General features: G+C 48.8%; 1 long non-coding RNA gene and 1 pseudogene across 1 annotated transcript; both read right to left on the bottom strand.

Moving 5' to 3' along the window:
- Nucleotides 1–2372: 2372 nt before the first annotated feature.
- LOC117191540 lies at nt 2373–8623 on the bottom strand (annotated as a pseudogene).
- A 5432-nt stretch (nt 8624–14055) lies between these two features.
- LOC117189795 lies at nt 14056–15495 on the bottom strand. The gene is made up of 3 exons (XR_004473572.1): nt 15456–15495; nt 15103–15395; nt 14056–14096 (listed from the first exon to the last, which is right to left on the bottom strand). It is a non-coding gene; the product is annotated as an uncharacterized LOC117189795 (long non-coding RNA).
- Between the last annotated feature and the right edge of the window lie 3951 nt (nt 15496–19446).

Genomic DNA, 19446 nt, shown 5'->3' on the forward strand with positions numbered 1-19446 from the left:
CTCTGCATGGTCGCCCCCCCGGTAACCGGGTCGCCCTTGGGGCCCCCCGACGTGGATTGACCCGATTGGCTTTTCGGTCCTCTCCTCACAGCGCCTGCTGCCTCGAGACGGTGGACCGACTTAGTCTCCTTCCCCGTCTTTTTGGGCACTGGTTTCCCAGATGCGTTTGTAGTGGGATGGTCTTTTCCCTCCGGCACTTTAGGAGGAGTGCCGTGCTCCTTTGCGGTGTTTTTTGTTTTTATACCCGATACTCAAAATGAGTATTGGGGTATATTAGATTTGTGGTAAAAGTGGATGTGTGTAACGTCCAGAATGAATCGTTTCCGACCCCATAAAGTATATATATTCTTGATCAGCATCAATAGCCGAGTCGATTTGGCCCTGTCTGTCTGTCTGTCTATCCGTCTGTCCGTCTGTCCGTCTGTCCGTCCGTCCGTCCGTCCGTCTGTCCGTCCCCTTCAGCGCCTAGTGCTCAAAGACTATATGAGCTAGAGCAACGATGTTTTGGATCCAGACTTCTGTGATATGTCACTGCTACAAAAATATTTCAAAACTTCGCCCCGCCCACTTCCGCCCCCACAAAGGACGAAAATCTGTGGCATCCACATTTTTAAAGATACGATAAAACCGAAAACGCAGAATCGGTGAGGATGACCATAAATTCTACAGTGCAAAATCTGAACCAGATCGTATAATGATTATAGCCAGAATCAAGAAAACAATTTCATTCTTTCTCGCTCTGTCTCTCTCTAACACACAGGTTTCATGGTCGGTTTTGTCAATTGCAAAATATGAGTTCAAGGATCTCAGAACCTATAAGAGCCAGAGCAACCAAATTTGGTATCCACACTCCTGTGATATCGGACCTTGACCGTTTCGTGTCCAAATTTCGCCACACCTCCTTCCGCCCCCGCAAAGGACGAAAATCTGAGGCATCCACAAATCTCAGAGACTATTAAGGCTAGAGTAACCAAATTTGGTATCCGCACTTCTGTTAGATCTCACTATACAATGTATATCTCAGAATTTTGCCCCACCCCCTTCCGCCCACACAAAGGACGAAAATCTGTTGCATCCACAATATTGCACATTCGAGAAAACTAAAAACGCAGAATCATAGATAATGACTATATCTATCAGATTGCTGAATCTGGATCAGATCGGATCATTTTTGTAGCCAAAAGCAAGAAATCAATTTGCACTGGCTACGCAGCACCCGACGTCACGCTCAGACTGATTTTCTGTCTCTCTCGCACGCACTCTTTGTCGTGTGGTTCAATATTAGCGGCGTCTGCCGCAGGAGAGCCATACTGACTTAGTATCGGGTATAAGTGTAGAGTTGCGGTGTCCGGAGCAACTCACAACGTTCCACCTCGTTTAAAACTTAAACTGAAGTGTCGCATATTTAACTATATATATTTTTTCTTATATTGTATATTTAGATACATCATTGTTTTAGTTATAATAAACAAAAAAGTCGAGAACCGACGGCGTTTGCATAATTTTTATAATTTATAATAAACCTGTTTAAAATAAGGAAATAAATGTGTAATTATATTATTGTAATATTTTATATTTTTTGGTATAAATCAAACAAATAACAGCTTTTATTTCATTTCCCGCGCCCTAGTGTACCATACCTCCACCCCCTGCCCATTCTTCATTTATTTTGTGGCGGTAGGTCAGTCCATCAAAAGACCCAAAACAAGAACCAAACTCAAATTTCAGTTCTAGCGGCCAGCAATACTAAACACACACACGCAAAGTACGTGAGAATGCATGTGCACCCATACACTAAAACATGCTGGTGGCAAAACAGAACCAGACCTGAGAGAGTTCAAAAAATCTGAAAAAGCATACAATCACATTGTATTTTTGTCGAAACATATTGCGTGTGCACTGACACATGCAAAGATGTTCTCTCTGCGCTCTCTCTCTCATGATGACGTCACTCTGGGGTACTGAACGCGCTAGCCAGTGTGTGACGCTTTCGTTGTATGAACTGGCACATCTATATACTGTATGGTTAGTGGTCTTACTTTAAAAATATACCGTAAATATACTGACGAACTCACGTTCTATTATACATATTCCTCAATTTTGATATTCTGTCGAATATTTTCCAGCTATATAGAATATTTAGCCATACCAACATAGTTTTATAATATTGATGAATCAATTTTCTACTTGACTGGCCTATTCTTAGTACTTGCTTTTATTGGATTTCTATATACCGTTGAAAATTAAATTTAATAGTTTGATGAACTTGACACAAGTATTTTTAAGACCTATTTCAGCGTCTTATCGATAGTTTCGTGAGCTGTGAACTGGTCACAATATGCGGAAATTCAAATTCCAGAATCTTGGCATTTAATTTATCTTTATTTGTACATATATAAGCTACGGAAAAATTACGTTTATGCCGATGAGAGATTACCGCTGCCGCTGCCATCGCCTTTCTTTGTAGGACGCTACGCGATGACATATCGCTAGGCAGAGGCTCCGCATAGCCGTTCATATAGGACGAGTCCTCGAAGAGAACATCATACTCTTCGGTGGCAGTCGCAGGCAGGCGGTGGACAATGGCTTTGTAGAAACAGGTTGTTTGTGGATACAACGCCATCACTACAGTGTCCTTGGGAAACAGAGCGTGACCATCAGTCTCAGGATTGGCACGCATCAGGGGCAGCGGAATAACTTTCCTTTTGCTGAGAACATGGCGATCCTTTTGCTCTTCATCAATTGTCAATCACGTCGTTATTTTGGCGATGCAAAAACTGAACCACCTCCGCCAGTATCCAGTTCTCCTCTTCATCGATGCCCTTTGCCAAAGCGGCTACGTTGTCGCCCACCTTTCGGAAAAAATAAGACAATATGACTATAATTCCATTCCCTTCTCAATAAAGGACTGACTCACTTTGGCCACGTAGTTTCCCTCGGCTGGAATTGCTCTACACAAGGCTTGAGCCCGTTCGCCTGGTTTGCTCACAAACAAAGGCAAAGTTTGGGCAGAGAGCTGCACCATTTTCATGAGTGCTCCGCGACGAATGGCTTCTTTGTTGCCAGCATTCCGAGCTGTGTGAACGCATGATTTAGAACCAGAAACATGGTATCATATCCGCTTGAACTCACCCTGAATGCGACGTTCATTGCGAATGCTCCGAATTTCGTGGATTTTTGCTAGAGCGGCTCTAATGGTGGCCTCCTCCTGCGAGGTCTCCAACATGCTGGCCTTTAGCAGGGGTTTCACCTTTGCATTGTTTGTCTGAAGGGAACGTACAAGAGTTGAGATGGAGTTCTCTGCCCGGCGGCGCTCCTCACCAACAATGTGAATCTGTGTTCCAGTCCCACCTGAACGATAGGTGGCCAGGGCTGAGGGCGACGCGCCATCTAGCGGAAGTCCAGGGAGGCTCGATGGTGTATGTGGACATCGGGGGGAGCTGGAGCCGTACTGGGGATATAAGTAATAGAATAGGATTAGTTATATGTATTAGTAAGGGAAAAAGGGATAAATAGGTGTGAAAATATTAGAAAACGTGGATTGGATTATGGAAATCGTGGAGCGTGGACGGAAGAGTAACGTCGAAATTTGAAATTTTGTGCTTAAAACAGAAAGTTTGAAGTGAGTACAGAAAAAGGGCGAGAAAATAGGTTGTAATGCAGAAAATTTTACTCACAGCCGGCAAGGAATATGTCCGAGAAGTAGTATGTCTCCTTTTTTGTCTACATTTGATGGGCAAGGGGAACTACTCGCCCAATTTATTTTCGAATTCGCATGCATCTGGACTGACGCAGGTTCGGGTGGTATTACAACAAATGTCACTCGGGCTGGTAAAGGCAGATGCGGGGAATGAAAAAAAATAATAAATTTTGTGGAGAAGACGACAGCTCGCGAAGTGCAGTTTAGCTGTCCAGTCAGAAGTCGCTGCTGCAGGCTTAAGGTGAGCGTAAATCTGGTCCTTAATGGCGCGGGGTGATTGATGCTAGGGATGGATATACGGAGGCAGTTAACGGAAATATAAAATATGTGATAGGGACTTTTGAATTACAGTTGAACATTTTGTCGCTATTTGATGTCGCAAGTGAACGTAAGTCACTGCCGTTCAACAAAAAAATGGACAGGGAGTTTGCGACGGACACATTGCCTGGTGGACAGTGATATCGAATAAATCTGTGATGGAATGTGATATTGGAATAAGTTAGAGTAAGTCATCTGGTAAATGTTCATTGTAGTTTCGCACCTGCTTGTTTAAAACAAAGCCGCTTTCGTGTTTTTTAACCTGTTGTCTGTCTGCCGAGAGGTGGTGAGGAGTAGGTGGCCTGGGAGTCGTAAAGACAACCCGCGATGCATCTGTTGACATGGCAGATCGGTATGATGGATGACAGGAACAAATCACAAGCAAAGTGAGCTCATGCACCGTGAGGCTTCTCGTTTATCGGCCATCGCTTAGAGCGATGACTAGAGTAGATGACAGGCCACACAAAGGTGGTGTTCGTAATTATAGGATATCCGTAGGACGACTGTCGAGTGAAGCGCAGAAACTGGAGCGGTTACTGGTCCCGGCTAGTCACGTGTCCCCCTCTTAATGAATCTTGTAAGAAGAAGAAGAACTGTTAGGAATTTTTGTTGTTAGGTTTTGTGTTGTGTTGAATGTGTTTGAAGTTTGAGTGTCTTAGGTGTCGATCGAATATACATGTATGTTATTATTTATTTATTTATTAAAATATTTAATTGCGCTAGTTGGCGCAATATTTATATCGGTAGCCGTCAGCCGTCGGGTGCTACAGGGGGATAAACGGATGTCGGGTCGGCTCGTTACAACTGTAGACTCGGAACGGGGCACAGGCGCCTCGGGTTCATGGCTTGCCCTGGATCCAAGGCGACTGTGCTCCGCGTCATAGGATACAGGTGGGCACGAGCGAACCGGCACCCGCCGTAACTGTACACACCGGCGGAAGTGCGACTATACTCTCCCCGTGAGGGCGGCTGGAAACAGGTCCTGGTACGGTCATGTCTCTGCCAGGATGCTGGCTAATTGTAGTCGGGCGGAGAGAAGAAAACTCTCAGTGAAATAACCCCAATCCAAGGTGACACTGTCATATGCCGAGGGATGCATGGCCGAGGGGGTGCTCGGTCGCTTATATGCGGACTCTGGATACCTGCCGACCTCCAGTTTTAAATAAGGTTTCCCGGGGCACGCGGGCTATGCCCCGGGCGACTAACCCCTTCCCGCCTACTCGTGGGATCAGTATGCCAAATTTAAATCTAACGAGGGGGAACGTTGTGAGTTGCTGCGGACACCGCAACTCTACAGTTATACCCGATACTAAGTCAGTATGGCTCTCCTGCGGCAGACGCCGCTAATATTGAACCACACGACAAAGAGTGCGTGCGAGAGAGACAGAAAATCAGTCTGAGCGTGACGTCGGGCGCTGCGTAGCCACTGAAAATTGATTTCTTGCTTTTGGCTACAAAAATGATCCGATCTGATCCAGATTCAGCAATCTGATAGATATGGTCGTTATCTATGATTCTGCGTTTTTAGTTTTCTTGGATGTGCAACATTGTGGATGCAACAGATTTTCGTCCTTTGTGGGGGCGGAAGGGGGTGGGGCGAAATTCTGAGATATACGTTTTATAGTGAGATCTAACAGAAGTGCGGATCCCAAATTTGGTTACTCTAGCCTTAATAGTCTCTGAGATTTGTGGATGCCCCAGATTTTCGTCCTTTGCGGGGGCGGAAGGGGGTGTGGCGAAATTTGGACACGAAACGGTCAAGGTCCGATATCACAGGAGTGTGGATACCAAATTTGGTTGCTCTGGCTCTTATAGGTTCTGAGATCCTTGAACTCATATTTTGCAATTGACAAAACCGACCATGAAACCTGTGTGTTAGAGAGAGACAGAGCGAGAAAGAATGAAATTGTTTTCTTGATTCTGGCTATAATCATTATACGATCTGGTTCAGATTTTGCACTGTAGAAGATATGGTCATCCTCACCGATTCTGTGTTTTTGGTTTTATCGTATCTTTAAAAATGTGGATGCCACAGATTTTCGTCCTTTGTGGGGGCGGAAGTGGGCGGGGCGAAGTTTTGAAATATTTTTGTAGCAGTGACATATCACAGATGTCTGGATCCAAAACATCGTTGCTCTAGCTCTTATAGTCTTTGAGCACTAGGCGCTGAAGGGGACGGACGGACGGACGGACGGACGGACGGACGGACGGACGGACGTATCTTTAAAAATGTGGATGCCACAGATTTTCGTCCTTTGTGGGGGCGGAAGTGGGCGGGGCGAAGTTTTGAAATATTTTTGTAGCAGTGACATATCACAGATGTCTGGATCCAAAACATCGTTGCTCTAGCTCTTATAGTCTTTGAGCACTAGGCGCTGAAGGGGACGGACGGACGGACGGACGGACGGACGGACAGACGGACAGACAGACAGGGCTCAATCGACTCGGCTATTGATGCTGATCAAGAATATATATACTTTATGGGGTCGGAAACGATTCCTTCTGGACGTTACACACATCCACTTTTACCACAAATATAATATACCCCAATACTCATTTTGAGTATCGGGTATAACGAGGGGGAACGTTGTGAGTTGCTGCGTACACCGCAACTCTACAGTTATACCCGATACTAAGTCAGTATGGCTCTCCTGCGGCAGACGCCGCTAATATTGAACCACACGACAAAGAGTGCGTGCGAGAGAGACAGAAAATCAGTCTGAGCGTGACGTCGGGTGCTGCGTAGCCAGTGCAAATTGATTTCTTGCTTTTGGCTACAAAAATGATCCGATCTGATCCAGATTCAGCAATCTGATAGATATAGTCATTATCTATGATTCTGCGTTTTTAGTTTTCTCGAATGTGCAATATTGTGGATGCAACAGATTTTCGTTCTTTGTGGGGGCGGAAGTGGGTGAAGCGAAATTCTGAGATATACGTTTTATAGTGAGATCTAACAGAAGTGCGGATACCAAGTTTGGTTACTCTAGCCTTAATAGTCTCTGAGATTTGTGGATGCCCCAGATTTTCGTCCTTTGCGGGGGCGGAAGGGGGTGTGGCGAAATTTGGACACGAAACGGTCAAGGTCCGATATCACAGGAGTGTGGATACCAAATTTGGTTGCTCTGGATCTTATAGGTTCTGAGATCCTTGAACTCATATTTTGCAATTGGCAAAGCCGACCATGAAACCTGTGTGTTAGAGAGAGACAGAGCGAGAAAGAATGAAATTGTTTTCTTGATTCTGGCTATAATAATTATACGATCTGGTGGAGATTTTACACTCTAGAACATATAGTCATCCTCTACGATTCTGCGTTTTTGGTTTTATCGTATCTTTAAAAATGTGGATGCCACAGATTTTGCGTCCTTTGTGGGGGCGAAAGTGGGCGGGGCAAAGTTTTGAAATATTTTTGTAGCAGTGACATATCACAGATGTCTGGATCCAAAACATCGTTGCTCTAGCTCTTATAGTCTTTGAGCACTAGGCGCTGAAGGGGACGGACGGACGGAAGGACGGACGGACGGACGGACGGACGGACGGACGGACGGACGGACGGACAGACGGACGGACGGACGGACGGACGGACAGACGGACAGACAGACAGGGCTCAATCGACTCGGCTATTGATGCTGATCAAGAATATATATACTTTATGGGGTCGGAAACGATTCATTCTGGACGTTACACACATCCACTTTTACCACAAATCTAATATACCCCAATACTCATTTTGAGTATCGGGTATAAAAACAAAAAACACCGCAAAGGAGCACGGCACTCCTCCTAAAGTGCCGGAGGGAAAAGACCATCCCACTACAAACGCATCTGGGAAACCAGTGCCCAAAAAGACGGGGAAGGAGACTAAGTCGGTCCACCGTCTCGAGGCAGCAGGCGCTGTGAGGAGAGGACCGAAAAGCCAATCGGGTCAATCCACGTCGGGGGGCCCCAAGGGCGACCCGGTTACCGGGGGGGCGACCATGCAGAGCGATATCGCGGCTGGCGGACCCCTTGGGTCCGGGAACCCCTTGACAACCCCGGCAGGCGGCGCCTCTTCCTCGAAAGATAGGCCCAAGTTCCAGGACAAAAGACGTGCGGCCTTCATCCTGGGCAACGACGACCCGGTGTTCCTGGCGTCTGCCCAGGGAATCGAATCGCGGCGATGGGCCAAGACAGTCCTGCCCGACTACCAGCCAGCCAAAGCTGGCAAGGCCACAGCCAAGGCCCCAAGCAAGCGGCAACGCTCGGCGGAGGACACCGCCACACAAGTCCAACAGGCCAAGAGGACGAAGACACTGAGCAACCGCTCGTTTGCCGAGGTGGCGAGGGGGAAAACCCTGATTGGAGTCCTAGACAGGGGCTCTAAAGACGGGCAGATCCCTAGGGACAAGTGGCACCTCGTGGAAAACGAGCTCCAAGACCGTTTCCTCCAGGAGTTGGAGGAGAATGGAGGACCTCCGCCCAAGTGTGAGGACGCCGGGTGGCACCAAGGCAGGGTGAAAGCCATCGCCTGCCAAGATGCTCGCTCGGCGGCCCTCTACGCGAAGGCGGTAGCGTCGCTCAAGGAGGTCTACCCAGGAGGCCAGCAGTGGTGTCAAATGACATCCTAGATGGTTACGTGTCAGACGTGAGCGATCTCACTAGGGATCTCAAGCACATCGGGGTCGCGGAGGAGCTGGACTCTTCGGAGAGCGACCACGACAGGACAATGGTGGAGGTGAACCTCAGTAATGTCACTGATACTCCTGCAGATAAACCTCCACCATTGTAAGGCAGCATGCGCTGCTCTCCTGCTCCACCTAGCCAAGGGTGGAGCCGACATAGTCCTCATTCAGGAGCCCTGGATCCTCGGAAACAGGGTCTCTGGTCTGAGGACTCCTGACTATAAGCTATACGTAGCTGACTCCGCAGGTAAAACTCGCACCTGCATCCTTGCAAAAAGAGATTTGCACTTATTTTTGCTCCCAAATTTCAGCAATGAATTCCAAACAGCAGTGAGCCTCGAAGGCCAGGGGTGCTCACTGAGAATCTGCTCCACGTACATGGGTCACGACCAACCAGACCCCCCTCCACAGGCGCTCAGGGCGCTAATCACAGACTGCGAGGCCAAGGACACCGGCCTAATCGCAGGGTGCGACGCCAATGCACACCACTGCCAGTGGGGAAGCACTGACACCAACGAAAGGGGTGAGTACCTTTTCAACTATTTACTGACCACTCAGATGGTCCTTTTAAATAGGGGGAGTGATCCCACCTTCATTATTAAAAACCGCAAGGAGGTCCTGGACCTCACACTTGCCTCTCATGAGTTGCACGGGAACATCGTATCCTGGAGGGTCCTGGAAGAGCACTCCTTCTCGGACCACAGGTACGTGGAAACCGTATTCTCTTTTTCACTACCGAGACCAGCTCAATTTCGGAACCTTAGGCGGACAAACTGGGCTCGGTACTCAGACCACCTCTGTCGTGTTCTCCCTGAGACTCCACCTGAGGAGGAGATCTCCAGGGAAGCCACGACTCATCTTGTTAAACTATTTACCGACGCCTGCAATGAGGCGCTCGATAAATCCTGCCCCTCTAGCAAGAGCAGAGGCCGGAAGAAACCTGAATGGTGGAATCCGAAACTGAGGGAACTCCGGAAAGCCTTCCGAAGACTCTTCAATAAAGCTAAGGCTGAAAACGCTGAGCAGAACTGGGCCGATTACAAGGCCAGTCTCTCAGTTTACAATAAAGAACTGAGGAAAGCCAAGCGCGCCTCATGGCGTAAGTTCTGTAGCGACATTGAGAATAACTCGGAAGCCTCGCGCTTGCGCAAAGTTCTCTCGAAGACTACACCCACTCTGGGCTACCTGAAGAGCGCCGACCAATCATGGACAACGTCCAGCAATGAGTCGCTAAATCTTCTCCTTAACACCCACTTTCCCGGCTGCGATGAAAACAGACCACACTACATCGCGGCTCCCTCCGTTGCCTCAAGTGTTATCATGAACCTGCTAAGCCAGGAGAACATTTCCTGGGCAATAAAAAGCTTCAAACCATACAAATCCGCGGGACCAGATGGCATCATCCCTGCCCAACTGATTCACGCTGGACAAAAAGCCACTAATTGGCTCAAAAGGATATACGAGGGAATCTTCTCCCATGGATATATCCCGGAAACCTGGCTTCACACCAAAGTCGTCTTCATCCCCAAGGCAGGCAAGCCCTCGCACACTGCCCCCAAAGATTTCAGACCCATAAGTCTATCGTCCTTCCTTCTGAAGACGATGGAACGGCTTTTGGGGATGCATCTCACGGTAAATATTCCACCTAGTCTATTCTCAGACTCCCAGCATGCCTATCGGAAAGGAAGATCCACCGAAACGGCCCTACACACGATCACATCGATCATAGAAGCGTCCCTCAACTGTAAGGAGTACACCCTGGTAGCCTTCCTCGACATAGAAGGCGCCTTTAATAACATCCTCCCGACCGCCATCACGGGTGCACTGACGGACCTGGGGGTTGACTCCCGGACGGTGAGCCTGATCGATCAGATGCTACAATGCAGGACGGTTGAGGCATCACTGGGGACGTCAACGTCCACCAGATTTGTCAGTAGAGGCACCCCGCAGGGCGGAGTCCTCTCGCCCCTCCTATGGAACGTGGCAGTGAACTAACTGCTGCGGGAGATAGAGGGGGGTGGCTGCCGCGTGGTGGCGTATGCGGACGATGTTGCTATAGCATTCTCGGGTAAATTCCCGCAGACGCTGTGTGAGTGCCTGACAAGCACTCTCATGAAGATGTCAAAATGGACAGACAAATGCGGTCTAGGCGTCAACCCGTCTAAAACGGAACTGGTGCTCTTCACTAGGAAGTACAAAGTTCCGGCACTGATTCCCCCAAGACTATGTGGGGAAGCGCTTATCTTCAGCAACAACGCCAAGTATCTTGGTCTAATCCTCGATAGAAAGCTCGATTGGAAATTGAGCATAGAGGATAGAGTAAAGAAGGCCACAGTAGCCCTCTATACTTGCAGGAAAGCCATCGGACTAAGATGGGGAATGACCCCTTATATAGTTCGGTGGCTTTACATCACCATCATACGACCGATCATGCTCTATGGAGCGGTAGTATGGTGGCCAGCCTTAGACAAAAGGACATGCCTCAATAAACTCAGCAGAGTTCAACGCATGGCAGAGCTATGCATAACTGGCGGGCTACGCACTACTCCAGGGGAAGCCCTGGATACTGTGCTGGACCTCCTCCCCATAGATCTCATGGGAAAGAAAGTGACACTTTCCGCACTCAGAATGAGAGAAGCCAGACTGTGGAAAGCGTCCGCGGTTGGGCACTCGGGAATCCTGACGAGACACCCGCAATTACCAGAGAGGACAGATTATTGTGTCCCTAGTGATCACCTCTCGACGCCTTTCCAGGTATCAATCCCACTTAGGGAGGACTGGGAGATGGGCGAACCAGGACCCGCAAATGCGGTTCACTTCTACACTGATGGCTCAAAGTTAGACGGCCGCGTGGGAGGCGGAGTCTACTGCAGCGAGCTGAACATCAGTCATTGCTTCAGGCTCCCGGACCACTGCAGTGTGTTCCAAGCGGAGGTTGTAGCCATCAAGGAGGCCATTTCCATCGCACTTAGTGTGCGTGTTCTCGGACAGCCAAGCAGCTATTAAAGCTCTAGGCTCAATATCGTCGAACTCAGCGACTGTAAATGACTGCCGCAGGTCTCTGCACGAGATCGCAGATCAGTTAGACCTTTTCCTTATATGGGTCCCAGGCCACAGGGACATCGAGGGGAACGACGCCGCCGACGAGCTAGCAAGGCAGGGTACTACAATTCCTCTCCTTATGGAGAGGGAGCAGGTAGCGATGCCTCTGGCTACGTGCAGGCTCCTCACGCACGAATTGTTTGAGCAAAATGCCAATAGGAGATGGCAGCAAACCGTTTCCTATAAAATCTCAAGATTGATATGGCCATATCGATCGAAGAAGCGCTCAGCCGAGCTGTATAGGCTCAGCAGAGCACAGTGCTCTGCAGTTACTCGAGCCATTACGGGACACTGGCAGATTGGCACTCATGCCTCTAGACTGTCAATCCCTCTTAACGACTTCTGCAGGAGTTGTCGCGACGAGGAAGAGGAGGAATCGGTCCCCCACTTCTTCTGCCACTGCCCGGCCCTTGGAAATCGTCGTCTTCGTATTCTCGGGGCCGCTTTCCTCACAGACATTTCGGACCTGTCCGAAATCAAGCCGGGGACCTTGACCAGATTAATCCAAGCCTCCGGATGGGACTGCCCTTAATTTGCAACAGCCTGTTTCTCCACGGTTTTTTAGGCACTGGGAAGGGGCACACGCTCATGCGGCACCACAACGGACCTTCTACAGGTCCAAGTGAGCTTGGGAGGGTTTCATCACTCCCCAGGCTACCGCCTTAACCTAACCTATTTATTTATTTATCGGAGTATTTATTGGTCCGAAGCGTGGTGTTATTTATTCTTACTAGTTATTTCTTTGGGTATTTATTTCTTTATTTATATATATTATCTTAGTTTAGGAGTTTCCCTTTTTTTTGTAATATTGGTGTTGCTCGGTGCAGATGCCACAAGAAGGGGGTTGTCGACAGTATCATACGCGATCACGCGTAAACAAAACAGTGGACCAGATAGGAGAAGTGTCAGGGGCGATGTTTGATCAAGATCGGGAGGAACTTGGAGCTGTGGGTGGGTTGCCAAGAACACCGGTCCAGGCCAGGTCAGAAGAATGGCCAATGTCCGATCCTACACCCACGCTTGCTTCCGAACTGGCATCAGCAGTCAACGTATCACTGACTCGATTAGTCGGGTGTTGCAGGAGGAGTTGCGTAAGGGGCTTATCGAGATGATGCACCAACTCAACGAGGTACTCCAGCCGGTTAGACAGCTGCAGCAGCAGAAGGAACCGCAGCGGGAGGAGGTTCACCACGAGCAGGATTATCGAGGAGCAATCCCGAAAAGGAAGCCGTCTAGCACGACTGATGCGCCGATTCCGCCACCAAAACCATTTTTGGCTCGCTCGGGGCGAGGTGGTATTGGTCCGGAACCGTCTTCAGGAGTAGGACCGACCGCATCCAGTGAGCAGCATCAACGGGGTGGGCATCAAGCGCGAAATTGGCGAAACCCGATAGCACTCAGACACTCGGGTCAGGGTCGTGGCGAGGGTAGGAGAGCTGGTGGGATTCCTCGAGAAGATCCGCATCATAATCCCCCGGGTTATAGACCTTGGCCACGGTGGGGCCGAGTCGAAAAATGGGACGTGACGTTCGACGGATACAGCAACAAAATGACAGTCGAGGATTTTGTGTTCCGAATTGAATTCCTACAAGCCCAATGCCGCTGTCCGTGGGATGAAGTTCTAAAGGGATTTCATCACCTGGTTACAGGAAACGCGCGGGAATGGTACTGGCAGTACATCCGTGATCATGGCGGTGGTGTTTGTCAGGAACTAAGGGGCGACTTAATTTCTCGATTCCGAGGCACGGCGTCCGAGTTCGACCGCATGAGAGAACTGCGAGAAAGAATGCAGCGGTCAAACGAGAGTGTGGAAGACTTTTTCCATGTCATGAGAAAGCTCGCGTCGAGGTTGGAGATGCCACCACCTGAAAAGGAGATGGTAAAAATCGTCAAAAGGGCACTCACAGATGAGATAGCGAGTTTCGTCTACGGCTTACGGGTTTATTCCTTAGACCAACTGCGAGATGAGTGCGTGGAAATAGAGGCACATCTGAAGAGGAAGGCTCGATCTTCGTGGCGAGGAGCACCCAAAGCCACAAACTATGGTCGCGGGGCGAATGCGAACGTCAGCGAGGTCGCGCAGGATCGGTCGATTAGCGATGAAGAGGCAGAGGTCATTGAGGAAGCGCAAGTGACACAGCGTGTCTGCGGGCAGACCGATCATGGCCTTAGGGACTGTATGGCATCGGAGAGGCGAATTTTCTGCTACCGGTGTGGAAAGCCCGATGCATATTGTCCAACCTGTCCGAATTGCGCGGGAAACGTGAAGAGGGGTGCGATCCAAGCAGGCGAATCACGCTCACAGAAGGGGCCTGCGCAGAGAAAGTAGAAGAAAATAAAAATGAATTAGATAGACGTAAATTGCATGCTAGGTTAAGGAACTTATCATATGAAGATCGCTTTAAAAATTATTTAGAAACCAGAAATATAATATTTTCTGAACTACGAGTGGATGGTATGCGAGCACTGTCGGTGCGGGTGAGAAAGGCGAGATCCCGGTTTAAGCAAAGGCGAGCTATGAGGAGGCAGGTGATTGCTTCAGTAAAGCGTTGTTGCAAGAAAGACCCGAGAGTTTTCGCAGAAATCTCGATAATTGGCGAGTCCGTGCGAGGCCTGTTGGATTCAGGCGCTACACACAGCATGCTAGGGTGTAATGGTCAGGAACTGCTGGAGAAGCTGGGCGTGGAGGCTCGTCGATATTCTTCTATAGTGAAGGTAGCAAACGGGGAAGATCGCGCAATCGTTGGCCGAGTAGAATTTCCGGTGAAGTACAAGGGGGAGGTAAAAAGATTAACGTTTTTCGTATGCCCTTTCTTGGAACAGGAAATTTACTTGGGGGTAGACTTTTGGCGGGTATTCTCATTGGCTCCTGAGGTGATGGGAGAAGGTCCAGTAGGGGCATCCCACAGATTAGTGGAAGAAGTGCTGGCTGATCAAGTCGCTCACTATGTGGAAGGCCCGGAGAAGGACATAGTGCAGGAAGAATGGGAGTTGTCAGAAGAGCAAAAGGCAGCCTTGGATTAGGTGAAGGCAGAGTTTCTGACTTTCGAAGCCGTAGGCCTGGGGAGGACGTCGCGAGAGACTCACAAAATTCAGGTGGTGGAGAAGGCCGAGCCTGTGAAGGATCGACATTACCCGCTGTCGCCAGCGATGCAGGAAGTGGTGTGTGGTGAGGTGGACAAAATGTTGGCTTTGGGAGTCATCGAGTACAGTGATAGTCCGTGGAGCAACCGTACCACCGTGGTGCGAAGGCCGGGCAAAAATCGTTTCTGTCTCGATGCCCGAAAGCTCAACAAAGTAACCATCCAGGACGCTTACCCACTTCCTAGCATCGAGGGGATTTTGTCGCGTCTCGATCAGACTATATATATCTCCAGCGTCGACTTAAAATTCGCTTTTTGGCAAATCGAGCTGGACGAGCAGAGTCGACCATATACGGCGTTCACTGTGCCGGGACGGCCCCTGTACCAGTTCCGAATGATGCCCTTTGGCCTCTGCAACCCCGAACAACGCCTATGTAGACTGGTCGATAAGGTGATTCCGGTTGAAATGCGTCTATGCGTATCTCGACGACTTGCTGATTATAGCTGAGGACTTCCATAGCTGAGCGTCTACGAGAAGCAAATTTAACGATAGGGCTGAGCAAATCTCATTTTTGAAACATTAAATACCTGGGATTTATAGTGGGAGGAGGAGCGCTGAAGATGGATCCGGATCGTGTGTCGGCCATTTTGCGCATTCCCGAGCCGCGATCTGTTCGAGAATTGCGTAGTTTCCTGGGAACTGCGGGCTGGTACCGGCGCTTTTTGAAAAACGAGGGGGAACACCGCAACTCTACAGTTATACCCGATACTAAGTCAGTATGGCTCTCCTCCGGCAGACGCTGCTAATATTAAACGACACGACAAAGAGTGCGTGCGAGAGAGACAGAAAATCAGTCTGAGCGTCACGTTGGGCGCTGCGTAGCCACTGCAAATTGATTTGTTCCTTTTGGCTATAAAAATTATCTGATCTGGTCCAGGTGCAGCAATCTGATAGATATGGTCGTTATCTATAATTCTGCGTTTTTAGTTTTCTCAAATCTGCAATATTGTGGATGCAACAGATTTTCGTCCTTTGTGGGGGCGGAAGGGGGTGGGGCTAAATTCTGAGATATACGTTTTATAGTGAGATCTAACAGAAGTGCGGATACCAAATTTGGTTACTCTAGCCTTAATAGTCTCTGAGATTTGTGGATGCCACAGATTTTCGTCCTTTGTGGGAGCGGAAGTGAGCGGGGCGAAGTTTTGAAATATTTTTGTAGCAGTGACATATCACAGAAGTCTGGATCCAAAACATCGTTACTCTAGCTCTTATAGTCTTTGAGCACTAGGCGCTGAAGGGGACGGACAGACGGACGGACGGACGGACGGACAGACGGACAGACGGACAGACAGACATGGCTCAATCGACTCGGCTATTGATGCTGATCAATAATATATATACTTTATGGGGTCGGAAACGATTCCTTCTGGACGTTACACACATCCACTTTTACCACAAATCTAATATACCCCAATACTCATTTTGAGTATCGGGTATAACTATGCTGAGATGGCCGGTCCGCTCACAGACGCCCTGAAAAAGTCGGGAAATGGAAAGTTTAAATTGACGGAGGAGGCAAAACGAGCCATGGGGGAGCTAAAAGCTGCACTCACCTCGGCACCAGTCCTGGTACACGCGGATTTCAAGCGGCACGTCTACATACAGTGCGACGCCTCACATTATGGGGTAGGAGCCGTACTCTTCCAATGGGATGACGAGCAGAACGAGAGGCCCACAGCGTTTTTCTCTGCCAAACTGAATTGCCACCAAAAATACTACTCGGTGACAGAGAAGGAGTGTCTGGCAGCCCTCATGGCGATCCTTAAGTTCCGTCCGTACGTAGAGCTTATGCCGTTTACAGTCATAACTGACCACGCCAGTCTCAAATGGCTCATGACCATGAAGAACCTGGATGGTCGCTTAGCTCGTTGGTCCCTTCAACTGCAGGACATCGATTTCGGCATAGAACACCGGAAAGGAGCGGACAATGTAGTGGCAGATACATTGTCGCGCAGTATTGAAGAGCTGGAAGTGGATCCGAGTAGTATCCTGGGTTTTGAAACGGTGGAGTTTGAATCTGGAGAATATCAGGAGTTAAGGAAGGAAATAACGGAGAACCAAGACCGCTTACCTGATCTCCAGATTGTTGACGGCATGATATTCAAGCGCATGCGCTTTGAACGATTGGATGATCAATTGGAGGGCACCGTCTGGAAATTGTGGGTTCGCTGACGGCCGCGTTGATAGACAAAGCACATTCGGAAGAGAAGACAGCGCACCGGCCGAACATGGCGATAGAGGTGCGGGATTATATCCGACGGTGCACCGTGTGCAAGGAGTCGAAAGCGCCTAATTATCGGATGCAGGTCGGGATGGGGCAAGAAGTGGTCACTGAGCGCCCGTTCCAAAAACTTTATATTGATTTTTTCGGCAAATATCCGCGGTCAAAGAACGGTCAGGCGTGGATATTTATTGTAGTTGACCAGTTCTCGAAGTTCACATTCCTAAAGACCATGACCAAGGCCACAGCAAAGGAAGTTGTAAGATTCCTCGTTCACGAGGTGTTTTACAAGTTTGGAGTGCCGGAGATGATTCATTCGGACAATGGGGCTCAGTTCGTCTCGAAAACTTTTAAGGAGATGACCGATGCATTCGGAGTCACTCATATGAGGACGCCAGTGTATTCTCCGCAGAGTAACGCAGCCGAACGCGTGAATCGCACAGTACTCAGCGCGATTCGGGCGTATCTGGAAGACGATCACCGGGACTGGGATGTGCATCTGCCGGAGATAGAACTGGCTATTAGGAACTCGGTTTACGAGGCGACAGGCGTAACACCATTCTTTGCAGTCTTCGGGCAGCAAATGTATTTGCATGGGTCATGCTACAAGCTGGCAAAGCGACTGCGGTCAATCGGCGAGCATGACATATCGCTGCTGGAGGGTCAGGACAAGCGACAACTCATCCAAGAGAGGATTCGCTCTAGTGTACATCAGGCATACGAGCGTAGTAGGGTAAGGTACAACCAGCGAGCTCGGGTGTTTTACGCGAGGCCGGGACAAGAGGTATTCCGCCGAAATTTTATCCTTGACTTCGGAAAAGGCTTTAATGCCAAGTTCGCGCGCAAATTCATCCGATGCCGGGTAGTGAAGCCAGGACCTTAACGGCCGTCCCATAGGAGTGTACCACGCCAAAGACCTGAGAATTTAGTGAGGTGTGGGTGTGGCCTACGTTGGGCGCGGCAGAAGAATGCAGGGCACGCCGGCGTGTGCTCAATAGTGTTCCGGAATCCGGTGGGCATGCCCACGCGTATGTTGTCCCTCCTGGGACTGACGACATACTCGTGGTGGTGTTCCAGTCCCATATATATTATACATATATATTATATGTATTAGTAAGGGAAAAAGGGGATAAATAGGAGTGAAAATATTAGAAAACGTGGATTGGATTATGGAAATCGTGGAGCGTGGACGGAGTAACGTCGAAATTTGAAATTTTGTGCTTAAAACAGAAAGTTTGAAGTGAGTACAGAAAAAAGCGGGCGAGAAAATAGGTTGTAATGCAGAAAATTTTACTCACAGCCGGCAAGGAATATAGCCACCAGAACCGGGCCAGAAGGTTTTCTGGAGAGGAACACTGGAGTTCGAGAAAGTCGACTGCAGAGACAGAGTCCAACGGAACCTGAGTGAGTTCGTTCCAGTTGCGCGTGTGTGAGCCAAGTAGCGCGGGACGTGTGAAGGGGGAGGGTGAAAGAGGACGATTTAGCTGCCAGGGCGATTCTAGCCACACCGCACGATCGTTGCATCGCCTTCCAGTGCGTGCCACACGTTTGGTCTCGTTCACCACGTAAAAGCCCGAAACCCTATTTACACACACACACGCGCACTCGTATACACGGACCTATATAAATTTAGGGTTGACCGGCCACGGCCAGCGATCGCCCGCGTCGTTTGCACTTAAAGGAAAAAAAAAAACATAATCCGCACTCCAAACACCGTTCCACAGTAAAAGTTATTTTGTTCTGGGTGTTGTCCTTTATTTAGTATTTAGTATTAGCTTAAACCGTTTAACGTAAAATCTTGGCCATTGAAAAAAATATGTAAAAACACCAACACCTTTCACGAACCTAAATCTGCGATCAGCTGCTCAGTTCCAGAACATTACCCCTTAGTGGGTGACGCGGGGGTCCCATCAGTCCACCGTATTTGGTCGAGCGATTTGTGGAAAAATATTGTTTATTGTTTATGTCCCGGGGACCCTTAACAAGAGCTCTTGGTAGGTTAAATCTCCGTAGGGGCCCGAGTTAAATTAACTCCCGTAAAACTGGATCCACTCATCTACACATATTCCATTACGTATGGGTGAGGGTATCCCTGTTGGTTGAACAAAATTTCAGCAGTTATTTCCGTGTTTGCCTTTGTGTCGAACGTTTTGGTGTTTCTTTTTGGTTAGTGATAATTTGGAGTATTTATTTATGAGAAAGATGAAATTGTCAATTTATAATTATTAAAGCTTGTATTTATACTGAAGCATGATGCCGTAAATTTAAAATAGAGGGAGGACGCGTGGCGTAAGCCA

This window comes from Drosophila miranda (assembly GCF_003369915.1).
Source record: "Drosophila miranda strain MSH22 chromosome Y unlocalized genomic scaffold, D.miranda_PacBio2.1 Contig_Y1_pilon, whole genome shotgun sequence".
Taxonomy (NCBI): domain Eukaryota; kingdom Metazoa; phylum Arthropoda; class Insecta; order Diptera; family Drosophilidae; genus Drosophila; species Drosophila miranda.